Raw genomic sequence first — 20,506 nt, 5'->3', positions numbered from 1 at the left:
CCCCATCACCGTGTCTGCCTCGATCGACGCGTCTGCCTCCACGCCGCCACCCTCGCTGTGTCTGCCTCCACGATGCCAGGCTTCCCATCATAACAATAGTGGACTAAACCTTTGAACTGCAAGCCACACCCAATTTTATGTTTTCCTTTGTAAGAAAGGGTGTGGAAAACTGTATCCCCCTTACCCCCTTACCTTATTCTGACATAAAACTCTGGTTGTTTTACCAGAATGCTAGGCCCATTCTAGGGGCCCCAGGTAAGATACCACCCGCCTCCCATTAACACTCTTTAAAGCCCTTCCAAAAGCCCCCAACCACACCCCCTCCCCTTTGTTTCATAGTCAGGATTACAGCTTAAGCGGAAGACTTCTGCTTTTACTGGTGGCCACACTGTATTAGGAACCCCAGAGACCAAGCAGGAACCCATAACCCCAGAGGCCACATGGGTACATGGAAACTCAGAGGCAACATTGTCATCCAAATCTCCAGAGGTCACACAGGTCACAAAAACCCCAGAAGAGACACTACTGGGCCTGAAAACTCACCAGAACGACAGGCCAATCGGGCCAGAAGAACAAAGAGGAAGCAGAAAGCAAAGGAAAGAAAAGCATCCATATAACAAAGATAAATGCAGAAATCAGCACCAAAACCTATAATCCCAAACTCGGGTGGCTAAAGGCCAATGGAAAAACGCACCAAAACCTATAATAATCCCAAACTCGGGTGGCTAAAGGCCAATGGAAAAACACTATCAGCAGCTAGGATTATATGGCACAAACAGAGCCCAGATGTCCTACTACAGCAAGCCCTGGATATCCCAACACAACTGAAGCACAAGAAAATGACTTTAATCTAATCTATGACAATAATAGAGGCCATTAAAGAGGAACCAATCTCAATAAAAACCCAAGAAAATACAAACAGACAGGTGAAGAAAATGAATAAAATTGTTCAAGACCTGAAAATGGAAATAGAAGCAATAAAGAAAACACAAACTAGGGGAATCCTGAAGATGAAAAATCTAGGAAAGAGACCAGGAACTACAGACCCAAACGTCACCAACACAACGTAAGAAATGGAAGAAAGAATCTCAGTGTAGTAGAAGCTGACATATCAGTCAAAGAAAATGTTAAATCTAAAAACTTTCTGACACAAAGCATCCAGGAAATCTGGAGCAGTGAAAAGATCAAACCTAAGAATTATAAGAATATGAAAGAAAAGATTCCCAGCTCAAAAGCCAAGAAAATATTTCCAACAAAATCATAGAAGAAAATTTCCTAACTTAAAGAAAGAAGTGCCTATAAAAGTATGAAAAGCTTAAAGAACACCAAATTGACTTGGCCAGAAAAGAGGTCTCCTCTCCACATAATAATCAAAACACTGAATCAAAAGAACAAAGAATATTAAAATCCACATGGGAAAAAGGCCAAGTAACATATATAAACTCAGACCTATTAGAATTACACCCGACTTCTTAACAAGGACTCTAAAAGCCAGAAGGGCCTGGATATACATCTTGCAGACTCTAAGAAACCACAGATGCCAGCTCAGATTACTGTACTTTCAATCACCATAGATGGAGAAAAATAAAGCCAAATTTAAACAGTATCTATCCACAATCCAGCACTACAGAAGATAGTAGAAGAAAAACTCCATTTATCCCAAGGAGGTTAAGTATACCCAAAAAAACACACAAAAAAAAATAATAATGTCACACAAGTAAAACCAAAAGAAGGGAAATACACACACACACCACTGCCACCAACAACAAGAAACATGAAAATAACAGGAATTTAAAATCATTGGTCATTATTACCTCTCAACATCAATGGACTCAATTCCCCCAATAAAAAGAAATAGGATAACAAAATGAATGCTAAAACAGGATCCATTTTTATGATGCATATAAGAGGCGCACATCAACATGGAAGACAGGCATTACCTCACAGTAAAAGATGAAAAATGATTTTCTAAGCAAATGGTCCTAAGAAGCAAGCTGGTATAGCTATTCTAATATCTAAAATATTAGACTTCCAACCATAATTAATCAAAAGACTTGGAGAAGGACATTTCATACTTATCAGAGGAAAAAAATGTATCAAATAGCATCTCAATTCTGAACATCTATTCCCCAAACACAAAGGCATGCAGATTTGTAAAAACATTACTAAAGCCAAAATCACACATCAAGTCCCACACATTATTACTGGAAGACTTTAATATGTCACTCACACCAATGGACAGGTCATCCGGACAGAAACTAAACAGAGAAGTAATGGAGCTAACCAATGTTATGACACCAATGGAACTAACAGATAACTAGAGAATGTTTTACCCAAACACAAGGATATTCCTTCTTCTCAGTAACCTCACAGTGTCTTCTCCAACAATGACCACATACTCAGGCACAAAGCAAGCCTCAACAGATATAAGAAAATTGAAGTAACACTTGTATCTTATAATACCACCGTCCATGAAAGCTGGACTTCAACAACAACAGAAACAACAGAGAGCCTACAAACTTAAGGAAACTGAACAAGTCTCTACTGACCAAGGAAAAAATAAAGAAAAAAAATAGTAATAAAGACTCTTTAGAATTCAATGAATATGAATGCACAACATACCAGAGGGTTCAAGGACATTGCAAGAAAACTCACAAAATCAACTAACCTGGGCTCATGGAGGCTCACAGAGACTAATGTGAAGACCAGGGAGCTTGCATGAGACTGGCCCAGGCCCTTTGCACATATGTTACAGTTGTATAGGTCAGTCTTCTTGTGGAACTCCTAACAGTGGGAGTAGGGGCTGTCTCTGACTCTGGTGCCTGCTCTTGGGACCCTGTTCTCCTACTGGGTTTTGTTGATAGGAAAAGAGGTGCCTAGTCTTATTGTTACTTGAGATGCTATAAATGATTGATATCCATCAGGGGCCTATCCTTTTCTCAAGAAAAATGGAGAAGGAGTGGATGGGGGCAGGGGAAGGGAACTAGGAGGATAGGAGGGAGGGGAAACTGTGGTCAGAAGGAATAGATGATAGATACATAGATACATAAATATATAGATTCTCTGGAGGCATCAAGAAAGGGAAAAAAGAGTTTTTTTGGTCATGATGTCTCTTTAGAGCAATAGAAACCCAAACCAAGACACCTTCCTTTTCCTTTTCACTCTCTTTCAAATTTATGGCCTCTTTTTTCTTTAACTGTTAATGCATTCATATATGTATACATATATACATACACATATATATACATACATTTACATACATACATATATACATATACATATATATGTGTGTGTGTGTGTATGTATATATATGTGTGTATATCTATATATATATATACCTAAACATAATGTGCTCAGTCTACATAATGCTACTCATACATGTTCTCAGGGATGACCAATGATGTGCTGCTCCCTGATGAAGAGATATCGGCCCTCCCTGTTTGCTCGCCACTGAGATCACCACCTAAAAGGACAGTGTACTTAATCAAATGAGAATCTTGTAGCTTCTGCAACAAAGGTTCGGTTGGTGTATTGCCCACACCATGTCCACATGACCCAGGCAAAGGACAGTCTTCTATACTAAGCACTCCCTGGCTGTACCTCTTTGTGTAGGGTTGACTTCTCATGGGCTTTCCCCCATCCACTTTGATCATGTCAGTCTGTATCACACTTATTCAGTTTCTCTTTGGCCAATCATGGTGGTGACCTCCTGGGCATAGCTTCTGACATTCCTAGGAGACAGGATCTCACAGAAGACTCCCTCATCTTCTGGCGCTTTCAATCTTTCTGCCCCCTCTTCCACAATATTGCCTGAGCCTCAGGCTTGGGCATGTTTCACACAATGTATCCATAAGGACTGGGCTCCACAACTCTGAAATCTGATTGGTTGTCGTTTCTTGTAGTGGCCTCCATTTGTTGCAAAGCCAAGCTTCTCTGTTGAAGGGTAAGAATTACACTCATCAGGGGTATAAAGACAATTATTGAAAGTGTAGTTGGGGATTGTACTGCTTAAATAAAGTGGGGGTTGTTGGTTCTCCTCCAAGATTCATGACTTCATGACCCCCTATGTGGTTAGCTAGGTTTCCAGTACCAAGCATGGGCTCTGTCTTTGAGGTATGCTTTTTTTTTTTTTACTAAATTTTCAGAGCTACAGCTAATGTTTTTGATAATTTTCATTCAGCTGCATAGTTGCTCCTTAGGGAAAGGGGCCTTAACTGCCCACCTCTATTACAATGAAGAAAGTATTATCTAAAATTTATTTTAAACTAAATGTTTTTGACTTAAGTAGTATTAAATATTAATATAGCACACAAGAGCAAAACATCAGTATAGTCATAGTGTATGGAGTTCATAAGGAATGGAAAACACTAGCTAATTTGCTTAATTAGTGCAGGCCTTTTTAAATGAGTATTTGTTAAAATATATGTTAATATATGGGTAGTCATCTGATGAATAGACTAAGATATTTAACTTCTAAGTTATTAAAAGGCATTTGCAAAAGTGTCAATCAAAAAAATGAGGGAAGAGAAGGAAATTATATGGATTTCTGAATAGAAGACCTAGGAACAGCTCCAAATCTACTAATCATCACATTAAATGTGGTTAAGTAAATATATCTATTAGGAATTGGCAATGTTCTGATTGTGTTAATTAAATGAAACTATCAACAGTGTTTACAAGAAATACTAAAAATGGTACAACCAAGGAAATAATAACAAACAAGGAAAAATAAATGCCAGATGAATAAAATAGAACAGTGTTGACATAGGGGAAAAACATGGAGTCCAATGCCAAACACATTTCAAGAAATAGGATACCTTATATTAACAGTGAAGACAATATGGATGAGCAAATGAACTTCTTTGTTCTGAGAATGTTAATGGTTTGAGTAATAATCATCAGTGACAAGGTATATAACAAACATCCTGGCTTAACAACAAGAAGAAACCACAACAGAAAATTACTAAATATTTAAACCTAGCATGACGTGAAAATTCTCTACAAGCCGGGTTTGGTGGTATACTCCTTTAATCCTAGCATTGGGGAGGCAGAGGGAGATGGACTTCTGCAAGTTAAGGGCTGTCTGTGAATATATAGTAAGACCTTTCTCACAAAATAAAACTAAAAGATTAAATGTTTTAAGATATTCATTTTAAAAACAATAAGACATAGAAGAGTCAAAACAATGTTAATCACATGCATGGGACATATGCACTTTCATACATTGTATATACACTGCAAATATTTGACTTTTCATTGGAAGCACATAAATTTGACTATACATTGTCTATAAAGCCAAGTTCAACCGAGGCCAGAAAGCAGATGTCAGAAGTGGCATAGTTAATAACTACAAAACTAGGAATAAACTAGGAATAAAAGCTAGCAAGCAACACCCTTCCCCTAACCCACTGAAAATTAAAATCCTACTAGCTTTCAAGTATACAGTATATTGATGGGTTTTTTTTTTTTACTGTGTTTAAAAGATTTACTTACTTATTTGTTGTATATAAGTGCTCTATCTTTATGCACACCTACAAGCAACCAGAGGGCATTAGATTCTGTTGTGAGCCACCAGGTGGTTCCTGGGAATTGAACTCAAGACCTTTGGAAGAGCAGCCAGTGCTCTTAACCACTGAGCTATCTCTCTAGCCCCATAATATATTGTTATTAACTATAGTCGTTATTGTTGAACTTATCCCTATGCCATCACTGTAGCTTTATATCTTTTCACTTGACTATTGCTAATAAAATAAAGTGTTCTAACTAAACTTAAATATATAATGTAGCTCATATGTTAATTGACTAGATTTAACCATCCAAAACACATATTCACTATAGGCTATAAATAAATTCAACTTTATTTATCAATTAAAAATAAATTTAAGGCAAAATTGAAAATGAAAGTGATTATTTAACTTAAGATGAGTTAAGAGACATATGAATATAAATATATAAATATAGCATGTAAAATTATTAAAATGCAAAATATGGGGTAGGAGTTGGAGAGATGGCTTCATCGTTAACAGGGCTTACTGCTCTTTCAGAGAACCCAAGTTCCCAGCACACACATCAGGAATCTCCCAGCCAACTATAACTCCAGTTTTAAGGAATCTGATATGCTCTTCTGACCTCAAGTAGTACCAGCACATGCATAGCTCACACAAACACACATTCACACACACACACACACACATACACACACACACACACACACACACACGTAGCACCAGCACATGCATAGCTCCACACACACATTCACACACACACATACACACACTCACACACACACTCACTCACACACACGTGCACACACACACACACACATGTGCACACAAACACACATTTTAAAAATAAAATAAGGAGCTAGAGAAATAGCTCAGTCTACAAAATATTCGCCATATAAGCAGAAGACCTGAGTTTGGATTCCCAGCAGCACATGAGAAGTTGGGCCCTGTAGCCCTCAGCTGTAATCCCAGCACTGGGGAGGCAGAGATAAGCAGATCCCTAGACCCAGCAGTCACCCATCCTAGCCAAATTGATAAGCTCTAGATTCAGTGAGAGACCATGCCTCAAAAAAATAAGGTGAAGAATCATTAAAGAAGACATCCAGCATCGACCTCTGGCTCCAAATACACACAACTGAACACACATGCATATGCTCACAGAAACACAAACCAATCACACATACAAACAGAGAGAGAGAGAGAGAGAATTTAAAATACAATGTACTTGTAATTCAAATAACTAAATATAATTTTGAAATAAATGCAATAAAAATAAAAGCAAATATTCTCAAAATATAAACAATAAATATTAATAGACATTGAAAGGCAAAGCCAGTTACTCTGAAAGATTAATAAAAATAGCTGGTATGTTTTATTAGTGACGGAAAGTATAATAAGCAAGAACAAAAGTTATGAAGACAAAATTACAAAGAGAATACTTTATGTAAGTTCTATAGCATCAAGATAAAACCTAAATGAACTGGACGTTTGCTAAGAGAAGAATTAGTGAAATTTGGGGAAAATAGGCACAAATGTTGACACACCTAAGCCACAGGATAAATTGTTTGGAAAGAATCACTCCTTCTTCAGGCATACTCCTCTCAGGTAGCTCATGACAGCTCACTAGGTAACAGCATGTTCCCAGCATATACCAACTGTTTCAAAATATAGAATAGAGACAAAAAAAAAAAAAAAAAAAAAAAAGCCAAGCAGCTACTTTCACATAGCTAATGTGACAGTCACAAGTTCTAGACCAGGAAAGCATAAGGAAACTGTTCACCATTCTTACTTACATAAAAGTCCTATCAGTAGTAATAAATCAAAGTAATTAGTGTTTGTGATGAAGGAGGTAGATGCCCATAGTAAGCAGACAGCACCCAACCCAGAAATGTAGCAATGCCATAGAAGACCACAATCGAGATGCTCTATCCTCATTAACGTAGTAAAATGAAAAACACGAAGTAGACACAGAAATAGAGGACAGCAACATTTGAATCCATTTTTAAAGTAGCGGGTTTAAAATAGAGAAAATATCTCAATGTAACAAACACAGCTAAAATGTTGAAATACTGAGAGCATTACAAGACAGGAAACAAAACAGATGCCTCATGTCACACCCACCATTCGAATCAGGCAGAAGTCTTAACAGTAGGCAACAGTGCTATTTTTAAAAGCATAAATATTGGGACAGAAGATTTACAACTACTGTGCTTGGAGACAATAAGATCACTTATCTAGAAAACCCAACACAATCAACTGAAAATTAGAAGTAACAAGAAAACAACCACATGTCTGATCAGTGTCTCAGTTTGCCTTTAGTTGCTGTGATAAAACACGGGCCAAGAGCAACGTGAGAGGAAAGGGTTCATTGGGCTTATAGCTTATACTCCATCATCAAGAGAAAGCAGCAGAGGAACTGAAGGCAAGACCATGAAGGAGCACTTCTCCCTGGCTTTCTCCTCATGGCTTGCTTCTTTGTACAATTCAGGACCACCTGCCCAAGGATGGTTACCTCCCAAAGTGGGATGTGATCTCACATATCAACTGGCAACCAAGAAACTGTCCCACAGCCATGCTTACAGGCAAGAAAAATTTTGCATGTTGTATAGCAAAAGCCAGGAGAAGAGACAGCAGAAACCCTGAAGAACTGGATGCTAGAAAACCACTGGAAGGGAAGAAAACTATTTATAAAGCAAATTCTAAATGAACTATCATTTTGTTACAGTGCATAATTTTAATAAGATATCAATATTTATGAGAGGTCCTCAAAATGGTTAGTTAAGTTGCTAAGAAATTCCTGGTTTTATGTTTAACAAGATGAAGAGGAATAAAGAGTTGTTTTTTTTTTATTTTGCTTGATTTTTATCTTCATCTATGAAGTCTAAATTAGTCTCTCCCTCTCTCTCTCTCTCTGTCTCTCTCTCTCTCTCTCTCTCTGTGTGTGTGTGTGTGTGTGTGTGTGTGTGTGTGTGTGTGTGTGTGTGTGTGACGCATCTGCCTTTCTCCCTGCCTGTCTATCTGTCTTTGGTTCAAATGCAGGATCTGTGTATGGCAGGCAAGCAACTCTACCACTTAGCTATATCCATAACTCTCTTTTATTATTTTTTTGTTGGATTCATTCATTTTATTTATGGGTGACTATAGACATACATACATGCTATATGTTTATACCTGCACCCATGCATACTGGTATCCACAGAGATCAGAAGAGGACATCAGATCTCCTGGACCTGGAGTTATAAATGGTTGTGAATGACCACAGGGTTGTTGGGAACAAAACCCAGCTCCTCTGCAAGAGCAACAAATGTTCTCAAGAGCTGAACCTTGCCACATTCACCGCTCTTGAAGTCTGAGTTATTTACAATGAGGATTTATTCCTGCAGCATTTCACACAACCCTAAGAACTAAATGTCTAAAGAAGACTTACTCTTGGGGTGTGTTTATAATCCCTGAAATCAGGAGCTGAGGTGGGAGAATAGTGAGTTCTAGGCCAGGCTGAACTATGGCCAGATTTTCAGGCTGGGAACCCCCCATCTTCAAATACAGCAGCACCACAGCAAACAAGCAACCTCAGAGCTAAGAGATGGTGGAGGCCCCTCACCTAGCCTGGCTCCACATCTCTTTCTCATCCTTCTTCTTGCAGATTAGAACAAGACGTCTATATTGCTGGCTAAAACTCTGCAACAAGCCTGAAGAGAAACTCTAGGGAAGCAAACTCCTGTGTTCTCTACCTTGGTGAATTGAAGATAAGAAAAGTGGGGACTTCCAGGAGACCATAATCCCTTCAAAGAGTTTCCAGACGCAGTTGAGGTTTCAGAAAGGCCACCATTTATGCTAGGGCAAAAAAAATCACTTGAAGGTCCTTTTAATTTTCTGATGTCTTTTAAGCTAGTCAATTGAACTTGGAAAAGGATTGAAATATAAAAGGTTTCAGCTGAGCAGGTTGCGTTCTGTTAAATGATACAAATTGCATGTGCCATTTAACATACCTTTATCTCTGCAGATTGGATTCTAATAGGTAAATTCATCTTCTCTGTATGAAACTTTCTTGCTGATACCTGGAAGGTCGCTGTGTTATTATTCAAGGCTTCGCTCACCAAATGAGGAGACTGGAGAGACAGCTATAAAAGATGTGCAGGCCTAATATTTCATCACTGGAGAGAGAGAGAGACGAGGCTCTGATATGTTGTCGCCCCATATATGATGCTGTTTAAGGCAAAACAGTACAAATGATGCAGGAGGCACTTAAGTCCATCTACCGTCTTCTTCTGCCCTCAGAAAGGCTGTGAGAAGATCTCTGCTCCCTGAACAGGGGGACACAATGTCCCATAGGAAATGAGCAGTCACCCGGCGATCCTAGGAAATGGATCGCCTTCGCAAGCAGCAAAGTGTGGGCTTCATCTAAGCAGAATAGGAAAATGTTCTTCATCCCTGTGCTTAAAGAAGCTGGAGCCCAGTATGTAGAACAAAGGCTACGTTCCGAGGAACTCTTATGGAGGTAGAGGAAAAGAGGGTTGGTTTTTTTTTTTTTCATGTCAATGTAGAGAGAGCCATTATACAGATCAGATCAAAGAGGGAGCAACAGAATGCCCACACCCAACAGTATGTGTCCACAGACTCCAAAATGGCATTCATCTGGGTAGACTTGCCTTCCCTACACATCCGCTGGTTAGTCACGTTAGTCTCAAGGCTTCAAAAGTTAAAAGTAATCATGACATGCAATGGAATTTAAGCAGTGGCCATAAGTTGTTTCCTTCTTGGCTTTGTTTCTATTTGTTTCCAGATTCTGAAGAAACTGAGAAAATGTATGTATGTGCCTTTCCCGTCCGTTTTTAACTAGTCTATTAAGATGTCTCATTCACAGCTTAACTAATTATACAGTCTTTGGCATGCAATAAATTTTGACATCTTAAAAAATATATTACGTCACTCATTAGATATATGCCAACGAATATTTAGATTTCATGTATCTCATACACTTGAAAATGTATAAGCAAGCTCTCCAAGGTCAAAAGTTATATCATTTCTTTCTCTCTTAAACTCACATTTCCACTCCATTCCCCCAACAGAATTCTATCATAATGTAAATTTTAATGTTTCAAAGTATGCTTTTGATCACCATTTATAATGCCTTGAAACAACAATAAATAAACAAATAAATTAAAATGCATTTTTACAGAAACTCCAGTTGCTAAAAGAATCTAAGAAGTAAAAAAAAAAAAAAAAAAAACAAACAAACAAAAAAACAAAAAAAAACAAAAACTATTCTGGATTAAGTGATCATTTATATTTTTAATTTGTATATAGCTTTGATAAATAATTTTAAGTACAAAAGCATGTTAGGGCAGGAAATATGCTTCTTAATAAGATAAATGAGGCTTTTTAGAAAATTAATTTACATATACATGGATGAACATTTTTCATTACTTTGGTGAGACAGGATTTGTCATCAATTTTATTCTCTTTGTAATGTAAGTGTGAAAACAACTCCTCCAGTAGACAACTAGATACTAGCAGCTTTACTGTAGTAATGTCCATCGTCAGCTTTTCTTTTCAAACTACATTTATATTTTTAAATTACATGCAAAACAGAGGCAGCCTCCATACTGGCAATCGGATGGCGTTTCCTTCAGAGTCACTAAAAGCAAAGACGTGACTCGATGTGATAACAATGCCATCTCTCCTGAAGTTAACCTATATCGTTAGAACACCTTAAAAGCAAACAGCTCAAGCCTCTAAAAGTGGGATCTAAGGAGGACTGCTAATACGTTCTAGCTAGAGCAATTAAAACAGTGTGGTGCTAAGACAGGAACAGACGTGTAAATGAAACAAGAAGCTCCAGCATAGACCTAAAAACACAAGTTATAATAAAAATTAATTTTAAAATCATGGGTGGGAATGTTCAATGAAAGTATTGGGATAAGTGAATAATAAGGCAAGGGGAAAAAAACAGATTTAGATGAATACAACAGGGGGAAAGATCCAACTTGTTCAAATTTCTAAATCTTAAAATCAGACCAATAACAGCAACTAAAAATAACAACTAAAAATTTCTAAGATCTCAAAATTGGAAAAAAAAATTTACATGTAGAGGAAAAGCCTGAAGTCACTGATATATTCAACTCTGTTAAAAATAAAAACTAAATGTGGCAATTTCACCATAACTCAGAAAATAAATTATAAACTGGAGGTGGGGGAAGGTTTGTGCATGCCAGGTTACTATATAGATTTAGGTAACTAATTCCTTTAATGGTGATAAAGTCAGTAGCACAAAGGAAAGTGAGTGGGACAGAGGATACCGGAAACAGCTCAGAGAGAGTCCTCAAACTCCCAGAGATTAAGAGGTATTCCATTTCAGTTCTAAACAAACAATGCTAAGCAATGCTATAAGAAAGCAAGCTAAGAAAAGTGAGCTTGTAGGGTTCCCTTGAGCCCATAAGTTCAGGGGCAGCCAAGACAACAAAAGAAGATCCCATAACAAAAAGATGATAGATAAAGTGATAGATAGATAGATAGATAGATAGATAGATAGATAGATAGATAGATGATAGATACATACATACATACATACATACATACATACATAGAAATAAATAGATTTTAAAACATATAACAGGCTGTGGCTTTCATCTATTACATTATCAAAAAGCAATTCATTGAGATGCCTTATAGTCTTTTAGTTACTATGTCTTGATGCCAGCCCTACTTTTCCAAATAAACTCAGGAATACCAGTTGCTGGGATCCCACCAACCTTTGTTCTGCCCACAGGAGGTGCAGAGTAGAAGGCTGGAAAGAATAAATTCCCTCCTCCTGTCTGTTTTCTGTCCCTGCCAGCAACTCAGCAGTCCAGTTTTCACCTGCCCACTCCCTGTTTGCTTACTGCAGCCCCTGAGTCCAGTTTGCAAGGCTTCCAGAACTTGATCATACAGCCTGCTGGTTCCACATCTCTAGCCAATCAGTGCACCCTGCTGGGGCTTTGGTCTCAGCCCTACAGGGACCCTCCTCCAACTTCACAGTGTTCGGAGGCTCTTCATACAGCTTCTAAACTAATCATTTCAACATCTTTGCTTGTTCCTGAGCCCTGGAGATGGTATCTGTTTCCTGTAATCAATCACTATCCTGACTATCCCCCTGACACACACACACACACACAGAGAGAGAGAGAGAGAGAGAGAGAGAGAGAGAGAGAGAGAGAGAGAGAGAGAGACTTTCCCAGTGTCTTTTTGCCTTAATTCTATTCTTTACAACCTTTGGACCTCTTGAGAAATCTGTATATAAAACTAAGCTAAAATAGTGGGATGGGCTTCAGAAAGGCTCTTAAGCATATGCTAAGAAAGGAATGGAGACACAGATGGTCTCTGACACTATTGGAAAGAGGATCGATACCCTGAGATGATTTACATGCGAAATGCCCCCAGGGTTTGTTTGAACTCTTGGTCCCCCACCTTTGTGGCACTGTATTGAGAGTCTGGAACCTTCTGGAGATGGGGTCTGGAATGGTGGCTGGGACATGAGTCCTGAAACTCTAATTAGATTTGGTTTCCTGGCTGCCAAGGCCAGAGCCACCCACCCCTTGCCTTCCTTGAAGTGAGAGACTATATCTATTGAACTATGCATGAGTTTTCTTTTCTTGTCAGCTATTCTGTCCCAGCCACAAGCAAAGTAACACTCCTCAAGAAAGCTGGTGACTAACTGCAATTTCATTTCTAGGAATTCATCTAACGGATATAATGATACATGTGTGAAATACTGTGAAAAAAATGGAAGCTGTCATATTTTTACAAAAGTTAATCATTAGCAGGGAAATTAAAAGATCACCAATAAAGAAAAACTCTTCAACTTTTTTTTTTTTTTTTTTTTTTTAGAATCTTCCTTGTCCTGGCTAATTTTATGTTAACTTGACAGAAGCTAGAGTCATCAGAGAGGAGGGAGCCTCAACTGAGAATAGGCCTCCATAAGATCAGGCTGTTGGTGAGCCTGTGGGGCATTTTCTTGATTAATGATTGGTGTAGGAGAGCTCAAGCCATTGTGGGTGGTGCCGCTCCTGGACTGGTGGTCCTAGGTTCTATAAAAAGTAGGCTGAGTAAACTATGTGAAGCAAGCCACTAAGTAGCACTCATCCATGGCCTCTGCATCAGCTCCTGCCTCCAGGTTCCTGCCCTGTTTGGGTTCCTGTCCTGACTTCCTTCAGTGATGAACAGTGATATATGGAAGTATAAGCAAAATAAACCCTTCCCTTCCCAAGTTGGTTTGGTCATGATATTTTACTGTAGCCATAGAAACACTAAGACACTCATATATGTATACAGTGAAATATGATCGTATCCACCAAATACCATTCCAACTCCCCTTGGAGGGTAAAATGCTTTTTTTAAGTACTCATTCATGAAACTTTATGCAGATGTAAAATTAATCTCTAAAAATCAGTAGAGAGTCTGTGATGATGGTGAGTGTGAAAGGAAGGTACAAATGTAGTGTTTGTAGCCTCTGCTTGAATTTTTTTTTTAATTACTATGTTTGCACAGAGTATGTCTGGAAGGATGCATAAGAAACTGATTACCTAGAGAACAGGGAGAGAGAAAGACTTAAATGTTACTGTCAACCCTCTTGGACCTCATAAACTTCGTAGGAGACAGACAGACAGACAGACAGACAGGCAGGCAGGCAGGCAGGCAGGCAGGCAGGCAGGCAGGCAGACAGACAGACAGACAGATATCATCTACAAAAGAAACTTAATTCAAAAAATTTAAAATATCTACTGGAAAGAAATGGAGGCTTCTCTAACTCAAAACTGCAAAATGTGCAAAAATGTTTATCTGTTCTCTCTCCCAAGGCAACATTAACAAGACGTTAAAAAAGTAAAAATGATATAAACTCACTGCAATGAAAAGAATAGGAGAATAGCTATTAGCAAGTGAAATATCTCTGAACATTTCTGCAAGAGGAAAAGTGGATAAAACACTGTGAAGCTGGGCAGGGGAAGCTGCAGTCTAGGATATATGGTGATGCGAGGAGGGCTGCAGGCTAGCAGGGAGAAAGGCTCCCCAGGAGAGCCTAGAAATCTCCATCCTGCCTCCAAGACCCAGGGCTGCAGACAGTAGCTGTGGCCCCTGAAGGTTATTAACAGCGCCAATTCCACAGTCCTCCCCAAAGCCTTTAATCACACTGGCTGGATACTAAGTGTTTTACTTCCATGCCAAAACAAACGCTTAAACAAAGGGTATTTTCTAAGGAAAATTACCAAAATAAAGCAAACAAATGGAGATGGTGATGTTTGGACGCTCTTAAAGGTTTAGGGAGCCCTTTAAATTGAGTAATTAAAGAATGTCTAACCTGAAGGCAGCCTCGCCACACACTCATCCAAAAAACATACGCACATTGGATTTTTTTCTCCTTAATCTTAAATATGATGGATGACCAAAGTCCATTATGCACTTGTACTTGAGGTGAATGCAACTTAGAAGGAAAATACAGAGATAAGGTAGGAGAAAATTAACTCTGGAGGTGGTGTGGGCTACTCGGGGGACAGGAGAATATTTAGAAATAAAACTCTATGCCAGGTGTGATGGATGGCACAGGCTTGCCATCCCACCACCGGAGAGGCTACGGTAGAAGAATCCTGAGTGCCAAGCTGGAGTTACATACGTAGAACAATGCCATGGAAAATGTCTAGGGAGGATCTAAAACTTCACAGGTTATAACTCCACATACAAGCTCTCATTAATAGGGAACAAAATATTATTTTTAAATCAGTGAAATAAGAAAATATAAGGCACTTGGAAGCAAAAATATCTGATAGACAAATTAAACATTATGAACAAAGAATTAAAAATATAAAATGAGAAAAAAAATCTCTCTGGAAATTGAAGCAAGAAATTCCAATATCCAAGTAACATAAATTCCAGAAAGAGACAGCTGAGGCCAGCTAGTAAGAAAAGAAATGAGAATGCCCCAAATTTGACAACCAGTTTCCAAACTAAGATTGTCTACTCCAGTACCCAAGACAACCAAGATAATCACATCTACTCTCAAGATCCTGAAATTTCAGAGTATCAAAGGGCTGGAGAGATGGCTCAGCAGTTAAGAGCACTTGACACACTTCAGGGTACCTAATTCAGTTCCCAGCACCTACATCAGGCAGCTTATAACACCCTATAACCCCAGCTCCAGGGAATCTGACACCCTCATCTAGCCTCTGAAGATACCTACTTGCACATGGTGTAGACACATATAAATAAAAATAAATATTAAAAAAATAAAATATAGAGAAAATCCTAAAATTTTCTTTGTCAGAAAAAAAAAATCACTAAATTATGAGACACATGTTGCTATCAAATTTGGGGAAGGAATATAAATTTTAATGGAGAATGTTCCTCACAGTAATAAGCAAGGGGAAAAGAGTTTGGGGGACTGGGTAATAGCTCAGTGGGTAAAAGTATTTGTTGGACACACACGAAGATCTGGGTTCAAATCCACAATACCTATGTCAAAGGCTGGGCATAACCTCTGAGTGCCAGGACTGTAATGCAGTAGGGATGGCAGGGTGGCTGGAGCCTGCCGGCCACCAGATTAGGTCCAGGCTCAGTGAGAGACCCTGTCCCAAAAGATTAAGCACATTGTGATAGAACAGGACATCCAGTGTCTTCCTGCATCCTCTGCACATACATAGGAGGAGCACATATACCACACCACATATGCACACACACACACACACACACACCACACCACACACACACACAGCAACCCACACACACACAAAACCCACACATATACACACAACACATATAATACACATACAACACAGGGAGGTAGTAAAAGAAACTAATTCCTTAGATTTGACTATATTCTTATTGCTACAAAGACAGGAAATAGAAGAGAGAGGGGGACGAAAAAGGATTGGAAACTCTTAAGAAACAGCAAAACAAAGAAGAAAAAGATAAGGCACATATACACATACAATAAACACATAACACACATAATCATACACCACACACATACACACACACAACACATACATAGACAACACATACACACACGGGGGCGGAGGGGGCGGGTATTTTCAACTTAGAATTTGACAGCCATTTTGATATCATTGTGAGAGGGCAGAACAAAGGCATTGTCAGCTATGTAAGAACCTTCCTACCCTTCCATGGAAAATTACTTTAAGACGTGTTCCAGAAAAGCTAAGAGGTGAACCAAAAAGAGAAAGATATGAGATCAAAGAAACTGGAACCACGGCATGGAGAGTAATGAAAAGAAGACTCAAAATGACATCTCTTAGGCCAGCCTAAGTAACAATCAGCCCAGGCTAGGAAGAAAGAGCAGCTGAGTCCAAAATAAGGTATTGATAGGTGGGGGGTGGGGGTGGGGATGGCAGAAGAAACTAATTCCTTTGATTTGATCATATTCTTACTGCGGGAAATATAAAAGAGAAAGAGAGAAATGATTGGGAACTGTAAGGAACAGCAAAACAAAGAGAAGAAAAAGATAATTATACCGTTTGGCTCTGCGGTGGACAATATTCACAAAATCATAATCACATAAACACTCCCAAGCTTCAGTGTTTAGAGTCCATCTGTAGACAAAGCGCATAATTTTGCTCTGATAAGAATAGAATGCAAGCTCCACAGGTATTCTGAAAATATAAGCTGTGCGAGGAGAGAAGGGCAAAGGGGAGGAGGAGAGCCACAGAAAGCATTACATTAATCTTCCATCCTATACAATGCAAAAGAGGAGACAGACATTTCAGGACGCATCTCTGCTGTTTGGAATTTCAAAAGCAGCCAGTGCAATATGAAGAGATGCTGGGTGTGGTCAATCGGGGAACGGTCAAGATGTGCCTCTATTTTCTGTCCTGATACAGTCTGTAGCTGTTTAAAGTACACAAACAAAAGGAGTACTTTAGAACCATTGTTGTTACTTTTCAAAAGTAGTGGCTCCCTCCATAGAAACATGCTCTTTAAAATTCAGTGTAGAGTAAAATTGGGGTTATTAATGAGGCAAGAGGCCCTCACTTTTCCAGAAAAGGATTCTATATTATTCTTCATCTTTGGGGGGTTTACTTTTGATTTGTGGGATTTTTTCTTCCATTGTAGTTCTGCATTTGTGATGCAGAAGATTGAACATAGTAAGCCAACAATCTAACACTGAGCTTCGTCTCCACCCCTCACCTTTTTAGTACGGGCATCTATGAGTTGGATAATACATAAATACATGCGTAAAATGATAAAGAACTGTTGTTGCACATATTTTACACTATGAAACATCCAAGTTCCAAGTAATTGTGAGAAATAAGAACAGGGCCAATAAATATCTTATGAGATCTTGTCAACTTGCTCTTTGCTCAATCCCCAGTGCCAAAGAGAAAAGATGTGGCATATGACATTATATAAACCTAATTATCCTCCAAATAACATTTTCTCTGAGGTTCTTGGTAGAAACAATGGACAATTTTAAAACTATAGGAAGTTTCTTAGCAACTTAAAATAAATCCATTCCTTCCAGTCCCAAAGTGTCAGTGAGTTAAGAAAGGGAAGAAACAGGGCTATCAAGATGACTCACAGGGTATGGACGTCTGAAGATGAGCTCAATGACCTAAGTTCACGCATTGGATCCACGTGGTAGAAGGAAGCTACTGACTCCCACACATGTAATCTGTACTCCACATGCTTGCTATGTCACTCGCATGCATGTGCACAATTAATTAATTAATTAATGTAAAGTTTTAAGAAAAGTATTTAAAAAAAAAAAAGAACAGAAACCACTCTGATTTGGAGTTGATGTCCCACATCTGAATCCAACCCACTCTATGACTTTTAGAAAAGCACTCTTCCTCCCTCCCTGAAGCTCAGAGAGTGCTCATGAAAAGGGAGAGGCTGTCCTGTGTCAGTAGATCCCTTGGGCAGTGATACCACCCTCCCACCATGCATGGTGAACATTTGTGAGGTACTTTTGACTGTCATGAAGACTGGGGAAAACTCAATGTTCAGGCAGTACTCCAATGGTCTGAATGTCAGACGCTTTCTCCTGTTCATCTTGTACAGAGGGCAGATAGAAGGGGCATAAATGTCCCACGTTCCAGGTGGCTCCTCCTCCGTATTAGTTGTACCAAGTGAGAAAAATCTCTACAGCCATGGAAGCATAATACCAAGTAGCTATTATCGAAGCATCCAACCTTTGCCTTATTCACTTTCAGAATAGAGGTCCATTCAAAAAGTTCTTTGCCTGGAATAAATCCACTTCACTTTTAAAGTCTGAAATCCCACGATTCCTGTGAAGACTCCCTTAGCAGTTCCTCTCTCGTTGTCCATCCTATTTTCCAGAAAGGATAAATGGCTCTTACCGTCATCCGATCGCACATGCATAACACATGTGCATCATGGAAGCAAAACTATACATATAGAGGGTTCCTCTCCTAGTCTGAGAACCCCCTTGGAACAAGGGCTGTCCCGGTCATGTCTTTCTTATAGGGTTAGACCAAGGGAAAAGCTTGGAGATAGTACACATCTGCTCAGTGGGGAGCTAGAAATAAGAATTAGAAGATTTCTTAGAAACAAACATATCCGAGCTTTCATTGCTCTGACGCTCCAGTGTTCCTCACAGACACATTTATCCTTTATTATCTGGAACTTACAAAAGGCTTTTTTGTACACGCTGTAGGACTACAGAGCTAGGTCTCAGGACACATTGCAGTGGGGACTCTCACCGCTGTAATCTCTTTTAGGCAGCTGCTTATCTAGCCTGCACTACAAGTGTCAGAGAAAGTCGTCCATTGTCGGTATTCTCTCACGTCTTGTTCGGGTACCACCAGGAACTGTTGCTCTTCCTTTTTTGTCCCCCTCTGAGTGTCTCAGGGCCTTTCATAATAGATGAAGCATAAAGGTCATTAAGCATCATCCGCAGTCACATTTTATCCCTCCTGACTTTCTTATCCTTGTGTTCTTTCTCTGTCCTTTCTCTCACTCTCCTGCTGCTTCCACAGATAGACCTTAGTTTACGTAATGCCCTTCTCACAGGCTTCCCTGCCCTGCTTATACCAGACACAAAAGCTTCCTCACCAACAGCGATAAAAGCAGTAGGTGTTCTTCAGTCCCCTCCAGAAACTGCCTCTGCAGCTTCAGCTTGGGTCCCTTTTGTTAACCTCAGAATCTCCTCTTAAGCTTGACCTCACCTATGCTCTAGGGGCATCCCCTAGTCTTGGTTACCACACACCTCTCCCTTCTGTGAGAAGACCATACTCAACAACCTGTGAGAGAAGCCACATGCTTCTTATTGGGTATGCATCTTAGACGTGCATCGAATATGAAGCAGCCTCCCAATTCTGGGTTTTCTCTTGGATAAAGCATAAATTCTCTATCCATCTCAGATCCTTAAAATAAAATGCATTCTGGGCATAATTTTGAACTGGCAATACATCAAATGCCACAGCCAACATGGTGTCTCTGACTGCCTTCAGGACCTGGGCCTCATATTCTAAACAGGAAGGGGCCTGCTGTAGTCTTCTATTTCCTGCTCGACAACAGGAGCAAAAGGCACATACCGAGCTTGCTGGGTTGTTTTTTAACTAAACAGCAAGTATGGATGAGCTCACTGCTATTCAGAAGAGAGAACAAACAATACAGGGGAAAATGAGATAAAATACTATTTTTAGTATGGCTCAGCTATACCATTCCTGCATATAAACTCAGAGAACTCTAAGTCAACGTACCACAGAGGTACCTGCACATCCATGTGTATTGTTGCTCTACCCATGTTAGCAAGAAACGGAGCTGGTCTAGATATCCATCAACAGATAATTGGATAAAAAAAATACACAATGGAGTTTTATTCAGACATAAGGGAAAAATGAAATGGCATTTTCAGGAAAATGGATGGAACTGGAATTTATTATGTTATTCAAAATAAACTAGACCTAGACAAGTACCTTATATGTAGAGTCAGGATTTAAATTCATGGCTGGCTGGCTGGCTGGCTGGCTGGCTTGTTATGTGTCTCTCTCTGT

The 20,506-nt window shown here is 39.2% G+C and overlaps 1 long non-coding RNA gene across 2 annotated transcripts in view; it reads right to left on the bottom strand.

Moving 5' to 3' along the window:
* Window positions 1-3,529: 3,529 nt before the first annotated feature.
* LOC116071146 overlaps window positions 3,530-20,506 on the bottom strand; it is a 33,013-nt gene continuing 16,036 nt past the window's right edge. Inside the window, exons 5-6 of one of the 2 annotated variants that reach the window (XR_004110735.1) lie at window positions 19,211-19,361; window positions 3,530-3,933 (exon numbers count right to left, since the gene is read on the bottom strand). This is a non-coding gene — a long non-coding RNA (uncharacterized LOC116071146). Of the gene's footprint in view, window positions 3,934-19,097; window positions 19,362-20,506 lie in introns of those variants that run through there. The other variant, XR_004110732.1, reaches the window with a different exon arrangement.

The sequence above is a fragment of the Mastomys coucha genome, unplaced genomic scaffold (genome assembly GCF_008632895.1).
Source record: "Mastomys coucha isolate ucsf_1 unplaced genomic scaffold, UCSF_Mcou_1 pScaffold1, whole genome shotgun sequence".
Taxonomy (NCBI): Eukaryota; Metazoa; Chordata; class Mammalia; order Rodentia; family Muridae; genus Mastomys; species Mastomys coucha.
Note: the sequence above shows the minus strand (reverse complement) of the source record. Positions and strands in the feature narration are given on the sequence as shown.